The sequence below is a fragment of the Sorex araneus genome, chromosome X (assembly GCF_027595985.1).
Source record: "Sorex araneus isolate mSorAra2 chromosome X, mSorAra2.pri, whole genome shotgun sequence".
Taxonomy (NCBI): domain Eukaryota; kingdom Metazoa; phylum Chordata; class Mammalia; order Eulipotyphla; family Soricidae; genus Sorex; species Sorex araneus.
Window position 1 is genome coordinate 241,369,608 of NC_073313.1, and position 18,306 is coordinate 241,387,913.

Below are 18,306 nucleotides of genomic sequence, written 5' to 3' on the forward strand. Positions count from 1 at the left end.
TTTTTAATACCTATTGATTTTTAATATTGGTGCTTTGGGATCTAGTCAATTTTAATTCTAAAATTGTATCAATAATTTTTTCTACATTAAAATAAATATATGTATATTTTTAAAAGAACTGTTGCCTTTCATTTGCTAACTTGAAGAATTTAAGATGTCCAGGGTTGAAGCTATAGTACAGGGAGTAGGGTGTTTGTCTTGCACGGGCTGACCTGGGTTCGATCCTCAGCATCCCATTTGGTCCTCTGAGCACTGCCGGGAGTAACCCCTGTGCATCGCTGGGTGTGACCAAAAAAAGTAAAAAAAGAAAAAGAATTTAAAATGTCATTTGCAAAGAAGGATCGACCATATCCACATAGTGACCAAGCTCATTGAAGTTTCACAAGAGTTCAAGATGCCATTCTGTCTAACATTCATCAATTTAAAGAAGGCCTTCCCTTTTGTTGGGACTGAAGCAGTCATCGAAGTCTTAGCCAATCAGGGCATTCAAACTCAGTACATCGAGATCCTCCTCGAGCTGTATTATGGATTCACCACCAGGATCTCACCATTCTACAAGGAAGTGATTACTGACGTAAAGAGAGGGGTTCGGCAGGGTGATACCATTTCACTGAAACTCTTCAGTGCCACCCTCGAGAACGTCATGTGATGACTGGAATGGGAAGGAATGGGAGTGAAGATTGACGGTCGGCAATTACACCACCTCTGCTTCGCTGATGACATTGTTCTCATAACACCAAACATTAACCAAGCAGCACAAATGTTGGCTGAATTCGACCTGAGTGTGGAAAGGTTGGACCGCAGCTGAATCTCAGCAAAACAATGTTTATAAAAATTGAGCTAGTCCCTGACGTTCCATTTGCTCTCAATGGAACGAACATCTCTGAATGCAGCAGCTATGTGTACCTGGGTCAAGAACTCAACATGAGGAACGACTTGGCACCAGAACTGCACAGGAGGAAGAGAGCAGTGTGGAACACTTTCAAGAGCGTCGAAGAAGTGGTTAAGAGGACGAAGAGAATTAATATTGTCAAAATAGCAATTCTCCCCAAAGCATTGTACAAATTCAATGCGATCCCTATAGGGATACCCTTGACATTCTTCAAAGAAATGGAGCAAGCGCTCCTGAAATTCATATGGAACAATAGGCCCCCACGAATAGCTAAAGCAATTCTTGGGAAAAAGAAAATGGGAGGAATCAACTTTCCAACTTCCAACTCTACTACAAAGGGGTAGTCATTAAAACAGCATGGTACTGGAACAAAGGCAGACCTGCAGACCAATGGAACAGGGTTGAATACTCTGACACACCCCCCCAAATATATGATCATCTAATCTTTGATAAGAGAGCAAGAAATGTGAAGTGGAGCAAGGAAAGCATGTTTAAGAAATTGTGCTGGCAAAACTGGACAGCTACATGCAAAAAAATGGGCTTAGACCTCCACCTATCACCATGTACAAAAGTCAGATCAAAATGGATTAAAGATCTCAACATCAGACCAGAATCCCTAAGGTACATTGAAGACAAGGTCGGCAAAACCCTCCACGACATTGAAGCCAAAGGTATCTTCAAAGCTGACACGCCACTGGCCAAGCAAGTGAAAACAGAGATAAATAAATGGGACTATTTCAAACTAAGAAGCTTCTGGACCTCAAGAGAAACAGTGACCAAAGTACAAAGACAATCTACAGAATGAGAAAGGATATTTACGCAGTACCATCTGATAAAGTGTTGATAACAAGGATATACAATGCACTGGTTGAACTCCACAAAAAGAAAACTGCCAACCCGATCAAAAAATGGGGTGATGAAATGAACAGAAACTTTCCCAAAGAAGAAATCCGAATGGCTGAGAGGCATATGAGAAAATGTTCCACATCACTAATCATCAGGGAGATGCAGATCAAAACAACAATGAGATATCATCTCACACCACAGAGACTGGCCCACATCCCAAAAAACAAAAGCAACCGGTGTTGGCGTGGATGTGGGGAGAAAGGGACTCTTCTTCACTGCTGGTGGGAATGCCGACTGGTTCACCCTTTTGGAAAACAATATGGACGACTTTCAAAAAGTTAGAAATTGAGCTTCCATTTGACCCAGCAATACCACTCCTGGGAATATATCCCGGAGAGGCAAAAAGGTATAGTAGAGATGGCATCTGCATTTGTATGTTCATTGCAGCACTGTTTACAATAGCCAGAATCTGGAAAAAACCAGAGTGCCCCCAAACAGATGACTGGTTAAAGAAACTCTGGTACATCTATACAATGGAATACTATGTAGCTGTCAGGAAACATGAAGTCATGAAATTTGCATATAAATGGATCAACATGGAAAGTATCATGTTGAGTGAAATGAGTCAGAAAGAAAGAGACAGATGTAGAAAGATTGCACTCATATGTGGAATATAATGTAACTGAGAAGTACAAGTTGGCAATTATGCAACTTCTGGCAGATATTTCTCTGGACTTAGTTACTAAAATACTAAAATACAGAAACCCAAAACCGTGAGGCTGCTAAGTGCGGTGTCACTCGACCTCATACCTTTTCATTCTTAGCAATGGAAAACAAATTATCTAATGCTTCCTTTTCAGCAGGTCTGACTTTAGGGGTGAGATTCTCCAAACAATAATAGTGAGTTTTGTTGAAATATTGAATGCAATCAAAGTGAAAGTAAAGTGAATTTTATTAGTTACACAGGTCGGGGGGGCAAGGGGTGTGGGGGGTCTAGGGGTTTGTGAGGGGCTAGGGGTGTGGGGATGCAGGGTGGAGCTATACTGTGATTCTTGGTGGTGGAATATGTGCACTGGTGAAGGGATGGGTGTTCGAGCATTGTATAACTGAGACTTAAACCTGAAAACTTTGTAACTTTCCACATGGTGACTCAATAAAAAAATTTTAAAAAAATAAGAAAAAAAAAAGAATGGGGCTTGAAAGACAGTACAGCCATTCGCATGCTTGCCTTGCACTCAAGCAACCCAGTTTGTTCCTTGGCACCCCACATGGTCCTCTGAACCCTGCCAAGGAGTGATTCTCGAGCACAGAGCCAGGAGAAACCCCCTGACACTCACTTGGTATGACCTCCACGTCCAAATAATGGTAATAGTAATAATGGCAAGAATTACTATCAGTGGCATCTCCACATTTTAAAAATAAGTTAAATATAAGTTAAATAAGTTAAAAATATTTATTCTTCTTCTTGATACCATTTTTTGTTTCTATCAAAGCTCCCCTATCAAAGCAGAGAGTCTCTTGCCCGCACGCCTGGCTATCTTCCCCGGGGCCCCTCAGAGGGGATGGGCTCCAGCTTCCCTCCCTAACCTGAGCAGAGCTCCCTGAGGCCGAAGACCACTGAAACCTAGCTACAGCCATGCTCGAGACCCCTTTCCACACGTTCGGACAGGCCTCATTCATGAAGGTACTGGCAGAGGAACCCAGGTGTGTGTAATTCCATCAACGACCAATATCCAGAGACTTAAAAGCGAGCTCCCAGATGCAGTATCTTGTAGCCTACTTCTTCCTCTGGGAGAAACTGGCAAGCTTCTGAGAGTTTCCTGCCCACATGGGACAGCCTTGCAAGCTTCCCATGGTGTATTCATATGCTAAATCCAGTAACAAGCTGGATCTCATGACCCTGAAAGATTCTCCAGTGAGACATCATTGGGAGGGCCAAGTTGAGAGAGACTTCTAAGATCTCAGGGAAAGGACGAATGGAGAGGTTACTGAGCCCGCTCGAGAAATCAATGATTAATGGGGATTTCATGATTCGTGATTTAAATTTTAAGCAAAATTAAAAGTGAGGTTTTATTATTATTTTTGGTTCTCTTGGGCCATACTGTGGTACTGTGGGCCACTCCTGGGATTAGTTTTCTGTTTTGGAACTACACGCGGCTGTGCTCAGGATTTTTCTCCTTACTCTGTGCTTAGAGATCACTCCTGGCAGGCTCAGGGGACCATATGGGGTACCAGGGATAGAACTTGGGTTCGTAAAATGTAAGGGATACAATCCTATGTGCTGAACTATCACTTTGTTGCCCCACTTCCTGATTTGTGCTCTGGATTTCTCTCAGGGGTACAGGGGAAGCTTATGGTGCCTTGGATATAACCAGGCTTCTAGCTGCACAGGGCTGAGATATTGCTCCCACCCCCAAAGGAAGATTGTAGGTAATAATGATTATAAAAAGTTCTGTTTTGGGACGAATGGAGACGTTACTGGCACCCGCTCAAGCAAATCAAAGAGCTCCTTGGAAAAAGTAGAAAGACACCAACTATTGACATTATCCCTGAAAAGTCGAAATCTTTAATAGAATAAGCAGAAAGTGAACTTGTATATTGTGTGTCTGCTTGTGCTGTGTGTTTTAGACGGTGCACTTCCAAAAAGTAGGTGACTGTTCACAAAACATACACATTTATAAACAATGCTATTTAAAGAGCGAACATTTCAGACATGTAAAAATAGAAATAAAAAATAGCCCTTTCCAGTGTTTCAGAGTTGACTGACCTTTAATGATTGATAAGTTTTATTTATTTTTTTCAGGAGGGGGCACATATGACTGTAATCGGGGGTGACTCCTGGCTTTGCACTCATTAATGACTCCTGGCAGTGTTCAAGGGGAACGTATGGAATCCGTATGGACCGCCTACAAGCCAAGCAACGTACCTATTATATTATTGCTCCACACCCTCAATAGATAAATTTTGAAAGCAAATTCAATTTTAACTTTAGTACTCAAGTAAAAGCCAAGTGGTGACAAATCTCAGCTCCTCAAGTTGTGAAGAAGAGACAAAGGAATCATTACGTCTCTTACCTACAGGAATTGGTCCATCTCAACTCACAGCCTGGGAGCCTGAGTGCTCTCGACTCAGTGTCTCTGATCCAAGATGCAAAACGATACTAACACATTTATATCTAGACCCCGCTGAATACACACGTGCTCAGGAGCAAGAAGTTTTATTTACTTATTCTTCGTTGTTCGGTTTGGGGGGCCACACCCGGCAATGCTCAGGATTTAGTCCTGGCTTTTTGCTCAGGAATCAATCCTGATGGTGCTCGAGGGACAGACCCTATGGGATGCCTGCCGGAGAATGAATCCTGGTCGTGCGCAAGGCAAAGGCCCTACTCTCTCCGGCCCCAGGAGGAACTTTTAGGAGGTGATAGACACAGCTCAGTCCGGTGGTGGCGGATGTGCGCTGCGCCCCCGAGCCTCTGCCCCTGTGGTGCCTCTGCTAGAGTCTGGGCGCTGAATCTAACGGCGTGGAGGGAAGCAGAGGAGGTGGGAGCTGGGGGTGGAGGCAGCCGCGCTCGGATCAGTTGCTCTCGGGTCCCTCGGGCTGCGGAACCGAGTGAGTCAGAGCAGGCGCTCGGGCTTCTCCACGCGGCTCCTGCAGCTTTGCGGGGCGCGCGGCAGCTGCTGAGAGAAGGAGCGGCTGGTGGCTGGTGGTCTGGACCCGGGCAGCTCTCCCCGGAGACAACCCGCCTACCGCCGAGCCGAACCCAGAAAGAACCCAGACGCGCGGGCCGCCTGGCGACAACCCGGCCACCCCTCTGAGCCGAGCCGAATCCAGAACACAGACGTGCGGGGCGCTGGCGGCTCGATCCTCACCTGGGGCAGCTCGAGGGCGACCCTGGGCATCCCGGGCCAGGTGGTCCCAGGACCCGCCGCTTCTCCGGCGTCACACGCCCCGCGATCCCAAGTTTGCCCCGCACCTCCAAGTCAGTCTTGAGTCTGGAGCGTCTCCTGGGCTCCTCCAAGAGCTCCCCTTGCACCTTGCTGGAGCTGACTGCTGCATGGCCCGGCTCCAGGGGACCCCCTACGTCTGGGGGTGGCTTCTGCTAGGCGGCTGCATCCTCGCCAGCGCTCAGGTAAGAGCCGGTGATCCGTGGCACCCGCTTTCCACACGTTTTTGCTGAAGCTGTAGAGATAGGGTCAAGGGGGCGAAGTCCTCCTGTTCAGACTAGATTCTGGGCATCTGCAAACTATCTGACTATTTACTCCTAGATTCTTCTAGGAAGGGGGATGGCGAGGCAGGGAGATGAAGGAACTTTTTCTTACTCTAGTAGATTTCTGGGTCCCAGTGCAATGAATCCTAATTATTTTTGCCTGCCGTCAATTTAACGCAAACTTCTAGGATTAATGATGACCACTGTCGGGATGGATCCTAGGCTCTCTCTCTAGCGGGGATTCATGTATCATTAGAGGAAGAAGACAAGGAAGTAAATTCTGTTAAGGGGAGCTCGGTTGCCAATGTTACTAATGTTGCAAGTCAGTGACAGTTTTTCCTTTCGACAGATTTCTGAGCGGTATGTCACGATGTTCCTTTAAAGTAAGTGGTAAAGTTAGTGTATACATTTTTGTTTTTAATTTTGGGGGAGTCAAATAAAACGAGAGGTTTATACTGAGCATCCCAGAAGAACGAGAAACAGGCGGATAAGTGATTGATATGCCTGTGCATCTAAACGGAATCAACCTTACTTCGCCTCTGTGTTCGGTAGAGGGCGCCCCATGACCGTCAGATGAAGTTCACAAGTTTTAATTCTCTTTGAATTTAGAGAAAATTAAGACTGATTGGTGCCCTGATACTATTTATTTATCATTATTTTTCCCTGGTAATATTTAAACTTAATGTTGCTTCTTGGCTTTTAAGCGAGAAGTTTAAAGTTTAGTTATTCAATTACTGGTGTTTTAAAGTTAATTTTATTTTAACTACACAATTACATGCAAAGAAAATGGGCTTAGCTAAATAGGGGCTTTGTTTCATTTGACGAGAACATTTCATGCAAGTTTATTCTGCTTTTTTAATCAAACCATACTGCTAAGCATTGATTAATAAAATTAACATTAGATACTTGTTAAAACAAAGGTGTCCAAATTAGAAAATGTTACCAAGTTAACCAAAATAATATGAACGAATGCAATGAAAGCTTTAAGATTTGTTAATACATTTCCATGACAGTTAGTCTGCTAATCTTTAACATAATTCCTGCTTTTCATTCTCATAAGGTATTTGAATACTATGCTTAAAAACACCACTTCCTTCTACAAAGGGAAAATGAACTTGGCATTAATTTTATTCAGTGTTCCAGATGTTTTTGATAAAAATGGGGGGGGGTTATATTGGTTCATACAATCAACAAAAATCACTGTGGGATTTTGGGCAGAATATTTCCTTTATTTTTAATTTAATAAGAAATTGACATATTAAATACTTTATGATTTCAAAGCAAGCTTTTTTCCACCTTGACACTTGTAACATTTAGGGTCACACATTGTAAGATATTTAGCAGCATCCCTGACCTCTTTTCATTATCTGAATGTCAGTAACATGCTCTTGCTCTTAGCAGGTATGTCAACCCAAAAAAGTCCCTGGATATTACTGAATGCCCTTTGGGAGGCTAAATTACCTCTGTTGAACCCAGTGCTTTAAACTAACTTTCATTTATATTTCTAAAGACTTGTATAAAATGATACTTTTAAAATAATTACTTTCTAATGCTTTAAACAAACGTTGAGTCTTAAAGTAATGGATTTAATTTTCATGGATACATTGATAACTCTAGTCTTTAATTTTTAATTTCATGTTCAGCCAATACATACATTAAAATTGAAAATATATATTAATAGAACAGTAAGGGGACCATATTGAGGCAGGATTAGCTCATGTAGAGTAAGTATTTAGTATTTTAAAATGTTGGGCCAGGGATCTAGTACCACTGTATCACTGTCATCCCATTACTTGTCAATTTACTCGAGTGGGCACCAGTAACGTCTCTATTATACTCAGCCCTGAGATTTTAGCAGCCTCTCCTTACTTGTCTTTCCCAATGATTGGAGGCTCTTTCAGGGTCGGGGATCTAGTACAGGGTTAAAGTCCTGGGCTTTCAGGCACAAATCCCAGTTTGATCTCTGGCATCCCTGGGAGTGACCAGTGAGCATAGAGCCAGGGGAGTCCCGGGGACTGCCAGGTGGGGCCCCAAAACCAGAAACATAAATGGGATCACATTATAGAATAAAAACTGCAGACAAGAACTCACGTCATAAAGCAGATAATATAGTTTAGATTTCTTCAATTGTTTTAAAGGTCTCTGTGGTTTTGGGTTGATAAAGAGACCAGCTTTTGCCTTGCCATGTGGTTTGGAACCCACACATTCATGTATTAGACTTGAGCCGAGCTATGCATTTTCTGAAGTCAAGTTATCCTACAGTAGTAAACATAATATTACAGATATGTGTTGTCTTTTCCTTGTAATGTCTGTGGACCTTTAGAAAACAGACTCTGAGATGCAGTTTGAGGTACATACAATATACTAATTGGGGAGTAATTCTCGCAAAAGATAAAAGTATGAGGAAACAGGATTGGGAAAGCAGATATAAATCCGGTGAAATCTTGTTCAACCCCATAGAGAGCTCTGGGGCAGAAGGTGCCCATCAGAGTAGTCCTACTAGATGACTGGGTCCTAGTACTCCCACTAGCTGAGTCTTTGGCAGAGACCAAAATCTTGGCTCCAAACTTCATGCTTTGAAGTACTGAACTGGAGGTTGACAGTCAACCATCCACCCACTAACCAGTGCAGTACCATTCTCCTGGAAGAATGATCTCAGTGGTCCACTCCATGGTTCTGTCCCTGCAAAATATCCAGAAACAATATTAGTAATTGCTGGGCTTCAGAACGGACAGGAGTCCTTCTCTAGGTTCTATGACTGTGGACCGATGTGACTCTTTGTGTGTAAGGGAGTGGTTACAAATCCAAAACATTCCCAGAAGTTCATACTGTACTAAATGGAAGTATAGACTTTCCACACTGTGCTGGATGTGAGTGGATACCAATAGGCAGCTTTGTGTTCTTGCTGTCTCCTATTTTTATCAAGAGCAATCCAGTGCTGGCAGGGATATTCTAATTCAGGGGAAGAAAGACCTTCTTCTTTACATGAAACCTCCTAGAGAAAGTAAATCTGACCTTTTGAGCTTGAAAGTCTTTGAGCATTAGGAGGATGAGTTCTCCTGACCTTCCAGTGTGAAGATTCAGTCTACTGAAAAATAATGACAACCGGCTATGATATTTATTTGCTTATAAGTGCAAAAAAATACACTAAGTTCCTTATTATCTAATTTATTACTGTATCATTTATTCTCATAATGACTTTCTGAGATAGGCACTATAATCATTCACTGTTCAGGCTTTATGTGTGAGAAAGTGGGTCAGAGGCATTACTCAATATACTCATATCTCACTGCTAACAACTGTGGTGGTCACGATCCACACTCTGTATCTGCCTCTGGAACATCTTCCTCAGACTGATACTCAGACTGATACTCTCATTATGGAGATCAACTGGATACCTTAGAGATTAATTATGTACAAGAACATTCACTCTCTGTACCAGCAAGAGTCATGCCTGGGTATATGTATGTATATATATCCATATATATGTATATATATGATTTCTCACACACATTTATTCAAATGGTTATGTAGTAATTCTGTAATGTTGAGGAATCAGGGATACTTTCTAGCAATTTTATTATGAGATACTCAAAGTGGAATAATTCTGAAACAATGAAGAGCAATATGTCTAAATTACATAAATCAGATGAACGAGATCTTCACAACAAGAAAAGGTATAACACAGAAACTGATTTCTATAACATACGTTAAAAATGCATTTATTTAAAGCAGCAATATATTTTGTATAAACATTTAAAGATTATATATGTGTGTATAACACATAAATGGTTACATCTGGAAAGACACAGAAGTAGGGATATAGAGATAAAAGTGGGGAGAGAGATAAATAAAATAGGTAAGTCTGCCGCATGACAATGTTTTATGTTAACTGTAAAATTGTGGTGACAATAGATGGAACTGTGAGGAGGTCATTGTTGGTAGATTTAAGAGGACCTACTTAGGACATAGGTAATGGCCCAAGACTAGAAGCTAGGAGGCTGCTCTTAACAAAACCAAAAGGGAAATGTTGATCAACTCTGTAACACGGCTTTATTTACATAAACTCAACTGAAATCAAGATCCCCCAATGAATAGTTTGTTCTATCTTATTTCCATTGTCTTTTAGATGTTGGTGAGCCTTGTAGCACCAGGGTGATTTCTGTGTGGTTGTTAGCTACAGGTAATGTCTTCTGCCGTGGAAGGGCAACAAGATATATTTTTATCTTAGCAATAAACAGAGAATGTTCTCATTTCCTCAAGCCAGTCTAAATTCTTTGTGAGTAAAGACATAATATTTTCAATGTGTATTCATAATTTCCACTTGTTTTTCTGCCTAGAGTTAATATGATTTTTTTTTTTTGGCTTTTTGGGTCACACTGGCGATGCTGAAGTGTTACTCCTGGCTTTGCACTCCTGAGTCCTGCTGGTGCACAGAGGATCATATAGGATGCTGGGAATCAAACCTGGGTCGGCTGCGTGCAAGGCAAATGCCTTACCCCGTGTACTATTGCCCCAGCCCCTAATATGATTTTTCAAGGGGGGGGTCATACTCACTTTGGGGGTTAAATAAAGCTGTTAAAAAATAGAATACCTTCCCTAACCAAGCAACGCCAGCCAGAGGAATAGAAGCAAGAAACCCTTAACCTTCTACTTGAGCTAATTCAACAAATTTAAAGGTCTTTCACATGAGAATTTTTGGAATATGAATACAATACAGATTCAGCATTTTTGAATTGCTTCTAACTTTTTTTTTCTTTTTGGGTCACACCCAGTAATGCAAAGGGGTCACTCCTGGCTCATGCAGTCAGGAATCACCCCTGGCGGTGCTCAGGAGATCATATGGGACGCTGGGATTTGAACCCGGGTCGGCCGCATGTGAGGCAAATGCCCTATCCGCTGTGCTATCGCTCCAGCCCCGCTTCTAACTTTTAATCAATGTTTAAAATAAAATTTGAGTGATGTTTTGTTAAAGAGGAGAAATCAACATGAGATACTCTTCCTACATCTCTGTCCAAAAGATAGTATCCCAAATTATACTGATTTCTCACAATTATCTAAAATAGAACACTTCTTGACTCCCATTTACTTTGTATTCCTAAGATCATGTAGACTCTCACTTCTTACTCATTTAGAACAGTTTGTTATTCTGAAGTCTGCTGATTAATCACTAAGCTACTTCATAGTTTTTACAGCTTGGCCTCTTTTCTCTCATCCATAAAAATAGCTGTTGTTTGGGGCTGTGGAGATTGTATAACAGATAGGGTGCTTGCCTTGCGTTGCTAAACCTGGCTTTGATTCCCAGCACCCTGGGATGGTCCCCTGAGTCCTTGAGCATAGAACCAAGCCCTGAGCCCACCAGGTGTGGTTAGCTACCGGTAACCCGCAAAAAGCTGTTGTCTGCCAAATGGCCATAACCTTATCAGAAATTAGGGAAAACACTGTTGAGTTCTAGTATTTATCATACTTGAAAGTCTATACAAAATTATTAATTTATAGATTATCACAGCAATTTTTTCATGCTGTATAGTAACATGGGGGTATTTATTTTTTCATTGCATATATGTATTGTTGTCACAGCTAACGGGAGTTTCTACTATGTGAAAATTTTCTTTACCTTTGTTAACACATTTTTTATGGTGATTTTACATTATTGATTCTGCTTAAAATAAGTTTCTTCCTTGGGCTGGAGCAATAGTACAGTGTGTAGGGCACTTGTCTTCCATGTGGCCAACCCATATTCTGTTCCTGGCACTCCTTATGGTCCCCTGAGCCCACTAGGAGTGATTCCTGAGTGCAAAACCAGGAGTAAGCCCTGAGCACCATCAAGTGTGGCAAAAAACAAAACAAAAATTTTCTTCCTTGCTGCTGGATATCAGTCATACTGTTTTTCTCAGTCACTATTTTTTTCTCAGGATCTCACATCTGTGCCATGTAACAGATGTGTTGCCTGAAGTGGTGACATTAGTTGCAAGTGGATGAAATGCTGGCTACTGCGGCTTGACATGCAGTCTGATTTTATGTAATTTTAGATTTTTATTCCCAAATGCTTGATGGAACTGATTTTGGTGATTTGTTTTGCTCCCCAAGTAGGCCAGGGCCTTTTTTTGGTGTATGAGAGGTGAGTGGTTTATTTTTCATTTTTAAAGATTATTTGATATGGTAGTTCAGAACGTATATAACATGATTATGTAATATGTATATATAGTGCAATGATTGCTCCCACTCAAAGAAAATTCTTTTTTTAAAAAATTTTATTGGTTCACCATGAGATATAGTTACAAGCTTTCATGTCTGAGTTACAATCACACAATGATCAAACACCCATCCCTCTACCAGTGCACATTCCCCACCACCAATATTCCCAGTATATCCCACCTTTCTAACCCTCCCACTGCCTCCATGGCAGTCAATATTCCCATACTCTCTCTCTAATTTTGAACATTATGGTTTGCAATGCAGATACTGAGAGTTTATCATGTTTGGTCCTTTTTCTACTTACGACAAACATTTCCCATCCTGACCGATTCCTCCAACCATCATTTTCTTAGCGATCCCTTCTCTATTCCAGCTGTCCTCCCTCTGCCCGCTCATGAGGCAGGTTCCCAACTTTGGAGCAATATTCCTGACCCTTCTGTCTACTGTCCTTGGGTGTTGGTCTTGTGTTATGTTATTTTACATTCCACAAATGAGTGCAGTCCTTCTATGTCTGTCCCTCTCTCTCTGACTCATTTCACTTAGCATGATACTCTCAATGTCTTATCCATTTATAAGCAAATTTCATGACTTCATCTCTCCTAACAGCTGCATAGTATTCCATTGTACAGATTACCTAAGTTTCTTTAACCAGTCATCTGTTCTAGGGCACTTGGATTGTTTCTAGATTTTGGCTATTGTGAATAGTGCTACAATGAACATGTAGGTACAGATGTCATTTCTACTGTGCTTTTTTGTATCCTCGGGATATATTCCCAGAAGTGGTACTGTGAGTCATATGGAAGGTCAATTTCCAGTTTTTGAAGGACTGTCCATATTGTTTTCCAGAAAGGCTGGACCAGTTGCCATTCCTACCAACAGTGAAGGAGCGTCCCTTTTCCCCCACATCTACGCCAGCACTGGTTGCTTTTGTTCTTTTGAATGTGTGCCAGTCTCTATGGTGTGAGATGATATCTCATTGTTGTTTTGATTTGCAATTCCCTGATGATTAGTGATGTGGAGTATTTTTTCATGTGCCTTTTGGCCATTTGTATTTCTTTTTTGAGGAAACTTCTGTTCATTTCTTCTCTCCATTTTTTGATGGAAGCTTCTTTTCATTTCTTCTCATTTTCTGATGGGGTTGAAGGTTTTTTCTTATATAATTCTACTACACAACTCAAATTATTAATGTGAGATAGTTTGGAAAAATTTGAGATTTTCTGACTAGTTACGTATTTGAAAGCAGGTTTTATTTTATAGTTGGTCTCATGCAAAAAGAAATGAATCCAGACCCTTTTCTAACACATGCACAAAAGTCAATTCCAATTCAAAGACCTCAATATCAGACCTGAATCTATAAGTTGCAGCATGGTAGCACTGTAGCACTATCATCCCTTTGCTCATCAATTTGCTTAAGCGGGCACCAGTAACATCTCCATTGTGAGACTTGTTACTGTTTTTGGCATATCGAATATGCCATGGGTAGCTTGCCAGGCTCTACTCTCGGTAGCTTACTGGGCTCTCCGAGAGGGACAGAGGTATCGAACCTGGGTCAGCCACGTGCAAGGCAAACACGCTACCCTCTGTGCTATCGCTCCAGCTCTAGTTACATGGAAGAAAACATAGGTAGAACAATTTATGACATTGAAGCCAGAGTATCTTCAAGGATTCAATGTCAATAGCTAAGAAAATAGCAGCAAAGATAAACACATGTGATTATATCAAACTAAGAAGCTTCTGTATTACAAAAGATGATGATCAGGGGCCAGAGAGATAGTACAACTGCCTTGCATGCAGCCAACCCAGGTTTGATCCCTGGCATTCCATAGTTCTCTGAGCTTTCCAGGAATGATCCCTGAGCACAGAGTCAGAAGGAAATCCTGAGCACTGCTGGGTGTGGCTCAAAATCACAACTGAAAAAAAAAACCCTAAAAACAATGATGACCAGAAAAAAGATACCCCACAGACTGGGATAAAATATTTGCCCACCACTCATTTGAGAAAAGACTATTATTCAAGATATAAAACACAAATAGATCTTTACAAGAGAAAAAACAATGAAGCCCATCACAAATTTGAGGGAAGGGATGAATGAAAATTTCCTTGAAAAAGATACAGATTAGCAAAAGCCATATGAAAAAATGCTTTGCATCAAAAGTGCTTTCCAAATAAAAACAACAATGCGACATTGGCGTATCAAATATGCCATGGGTAGCTTGCAGGCTCGCCATGTGGGTGGGATACTCTCAGTAGCTTGCCAGGCTATCCGAGAGGGACAGAGGAATTGAACCCGGGTCAGCCGTGTGCAAGGCAAACACCAGTGACATTGGCATGTATCACAAGAGAAAAAAAAAACAACCAGTGTTGGTGTGGATGTGGGGATATTCATTTACTGTTGGTGGTAATGTTGACTGATCCGCCCTTTTGAAAAAAATATCGACACTTTTCATAGTCATAATATTTATTTTTTCTTTTGTTAGTTTACCATTTGTTTGATTATAGACTACAGGTGAAAGATTGAACCGGGCTGGGTTGTGTGCAAAGCAAATGCCCTGCTCACTGTACTATGTCTCTGGCCCCAGGATTTTGTATTTTAAGTAGCTGAACAGTATTCATTTGAGTGCAAATATATGTATATGGGCTGGAGCTATAGCACAGCAGGTAGCCGGGTTCTATTCCTCCATCCCTCTCAGAGAGCCTGGCAAGCTACTGAGAGTACCTCGCCCACACAGCAGAGCCTGGCAAGCTACCCATGGCATATTCGATATGCCAAAAACAGTAACAAGTCTCACAATGAAGATGTTACTGGTGCCCGCTCAAGCAAATCGATGAGCAATGGGATGACAGTGATATATGTATATAAGAACATATATGTATATAAGATAGTATATATGAACATAAGTGTTTCACTAAGATTTATTTCCCTAAGAATAATTGGTTCTTACATGTTCTTGCAAATAGCACCATTACCTATCTTTTTAAACAATTTTTCGGCCACACCTGGTGGTATCCAGAGGTTACTCCTGACTATGTATTCAGGAATTACTCCTGGCAGTGCTAGGATACCGACCATATGGGATGCTAGGAATTGAACCTGGGTTGGTTGTGTGCAAGGCAAATCCTTTGCTCCCTGTACTATCTCTTGATCCCAGGATTTTTTTTTTTTTTTAGCTTTTTGGGTCACACCCAGCGATACACAGGGGTTATTCCTGGCTCTGCACTCAGGAATTACTCCTGGCGGTGCTCAGGGGAGCATATGGGATGCTGGGATTTGAACCCGGGTTGGCCGCGTGCAAGGCAAACGCCCTACCCGCTGTGCTATCACTCCAGCCCCGATCCCAGGATTTTAAAAAAGTAGTTGAGTAGTATTCATTTGAGTGTATATGTTGTATATATGTATATCACATATTCTTTATAAAACTATCTGTCAATATTAAAACATAGCTAAAAAAGCTCTTAGCAAAATTTGCTAAGGTATCAAAATGGAAACTTTGATTTGAGGGTTGAGTGCATCCATATTTACAGAACTATGGAAAACTACTTAAATACATCAGTATTTTATGCCTAATTCTGTGTCAAAACCTCAAAAATATTTGAATTTAACTTAGCTCAAGACAAGAAGCTAAGATAGACAAATCCTGTTGTTCATTGATTTGTTTGAGCGGGCACCAGTAACGTCTCTCATTGAGAGACTTATTGTTACTGTTTTTGGCATATCCAATACGCACGGGTAGCTTGCCAGGCTCTGCCGCGCAGGCTCGATACTCTCGGTAGCTTGCCGGGCTATCCGAGAGGGGCAGAGGAATCAAACTCGGGTCAGCTTCATGAAAGGTGAATGCCCAACCGCTGTGCTATTGCTCCAGCCCAAGATAGACAAATAAGAAACAAAAACTTTATTATGTGAATTAAAATCTTTATTTAAAAAAATTATGATTTTCAAGCAATATAAAAAATAATAAAAATATTTTTATCTGATTTCTCCCAATTGGTACATCTTTCATAACTGTTGTACAGTTTCTCCCAATGAAGAAAGTGATATTGATTGAATCTATATAAGTGGGTAGATTGAATCTACCCACTTTACTCTGGGTCCACTTCTTCGATAAGTACTCATAGTTTGCTTTTGTGTTTATTATGCAATTTTATTATATGTGTAGTAGATGCCTGCAATTACCACCATAGTCAAATACAGCAGTTTCTGCATACTTGATATACCTACTTTTCTTTTGTTCCTTCCCTGCTCTCCCCAACATACACAATCCCCACTGCTAAAATCTGGAAGCCACTAATCTCTTATTCATCTTTCACTTTTAAGTCAGTGTTGATTGAGAGGGAAGTTGTGAAAAAGGAACTCTTATCTACTGCTGGTGGGAATATTAAATGGTTCAAGCCCTATGGGAACCTATAAAAGACATCATAGAAAAGTAATAGTAGAGTTTTCATATGACCCATCAATTCCACTTCTTGGTATCTAACCCCAGACATGAAGATATTAATTCAAAAGGACACATCCTCACAATTATTTTTGCAGCACTTAGCACAATAGCTAGGATACAGAATCAGTCTAGGTGATCAAGGACTGATGAGTGAATACTGAAGGTGTGGCATATATATATACCTATATATATTTTTATACATAATTTCCAGAGATTTTAGTTGTACTCTCTGGGAGAAGCACAAGAAAGTACACCTTCATCAGTGTTAAATATTTCTTTTCAACACACCTAATGTATGACTTTGCATTTTCTTGAAAATGGAAATATGGATGTGAATTTTGTAAACATAAAATTAACATTTGATATTAATCATTAATTTGTGTAAGTATAGATACAACTTTAGGTAATCTAAATAGTACAATGAATATGAAATTAGGATATACTTGATGATAAAATTTAATAATTTCAAATTATAAAAGACCACTTATTCATAAAAATGATTTAACATTTATTTTCTACATTACTGTAGATGTAATTTTTGCCTTTGTCATAATAGGCATTGGATATAAAAGACATTTTTTTCTGTTTTAAGTACACCATGCTTTTAATGTTCCATTATGGCATTATTTCCCAGAGTGAATACTACCTCTATGGTGGGTACCAAAATGAGCAGTATACTTGGGTTCAATTTTCAAATTATAAAAGACCACTTATTCATAAAAATGATTAAACATCTATTTTCTACATTATTTTAGATGTAATTTTTGCCTTTGTCATAATAGGCATTAGATATAAAAAACATTTTTTTTCTGTTTTAAGTACACCATGCTTTTAATGTTCCATTATGACATTATTTCCCAGAGTGGATACTACCTCTATGGTGGGTACCAAAATGAGCAGTATACTTGGGTTCAATTAGAGAGTACTTGTTTGCTTAAAGAAGGTTAATCTCCCAATCATGAATAACTTTGTAAGTTGGTGGTAATTCATGCAGTCAATAAAATTAAAAACAATTTTTTTAAGAAGATAAATTGTGCCCACTTCAGATAAAATTGGAACGATACAGAGAAGATTAGCATGGCCCCTGTGCAAGGATGACACGCAAATTCGTGAAGCATTCCATATTTTTTTTTTAAAAAAAGAAGATAAATCTCGTGGGGAGAGGGTGCTATTTTTATCCCTGCTCTATGATAAAGAACATTGTATTTTCTTTTTATATATTTTTATTTTATAAGTTAGTTCACAATATTTGATTACATTTAATATTCAAAAACCAATCCCACCACCATTACACCTTCCCACCACCAAATTCGGGATGTTTCCATCCCAAACCCCAATCCCTGTCCCAAAACACAACCGAAAGAATGTATTTTTTTAAAAATTTTTTATTGAGTCACCATGTGGAAAGTTACAAAGTTTTCAGGTTTAAATCCCAGTTATACAATGCTCGAATACCCATCCCTTCACCAGTGCTCATATTCCACCACCAAGAATCCCAGTATAGCTCCACCCCGCCCCCTCACACCCCTAACCCCCCCACGCCCTAGTCCCCCACCCTAAGCGCCCCCGCCTGTGTAACTAATAAATTTCACTTTACTTTCACTTTGATTGCATACAATATTTCAACAAAACTCACTATTATTGTTTGGAGAGTCTCTCCCCTAAAGTCAGACCTGCTGAAAAGGAAGCATTAGATAATTTGTTTTCCATTGCTGAGGATGAAGAGGTAT

General features: G+C 40.4%; 1 protein-coding gene and 1 pseudogene across 1 annotated transcript in view; both read left to right on the forward strand.

The window, feature by feature from the left end:
- The first annotated feature begins 5,806 nt into the window (after nt 1-5,806).
- PTH2R (parathyroid hormone 2 receptor) overlaps nt 5,807-18,306 on the forward strand; it is a 70,859-nt gene continuing 58,359 nt past the window's right edge. The window contains exon 1 of the mRNA XM_004601315.3: nt 5,807-5,867. The gene's annotated coding sequence lies outside the window, so the exon portion shown is untranslated. The remainder of the gene's footprint in view (nt 5,868-18,306) is intronic.
- Nucleotides 17,610-17,705, forward strand: LOC129400438 (U6 spliceosomal RNA; annotated as a pseudogene).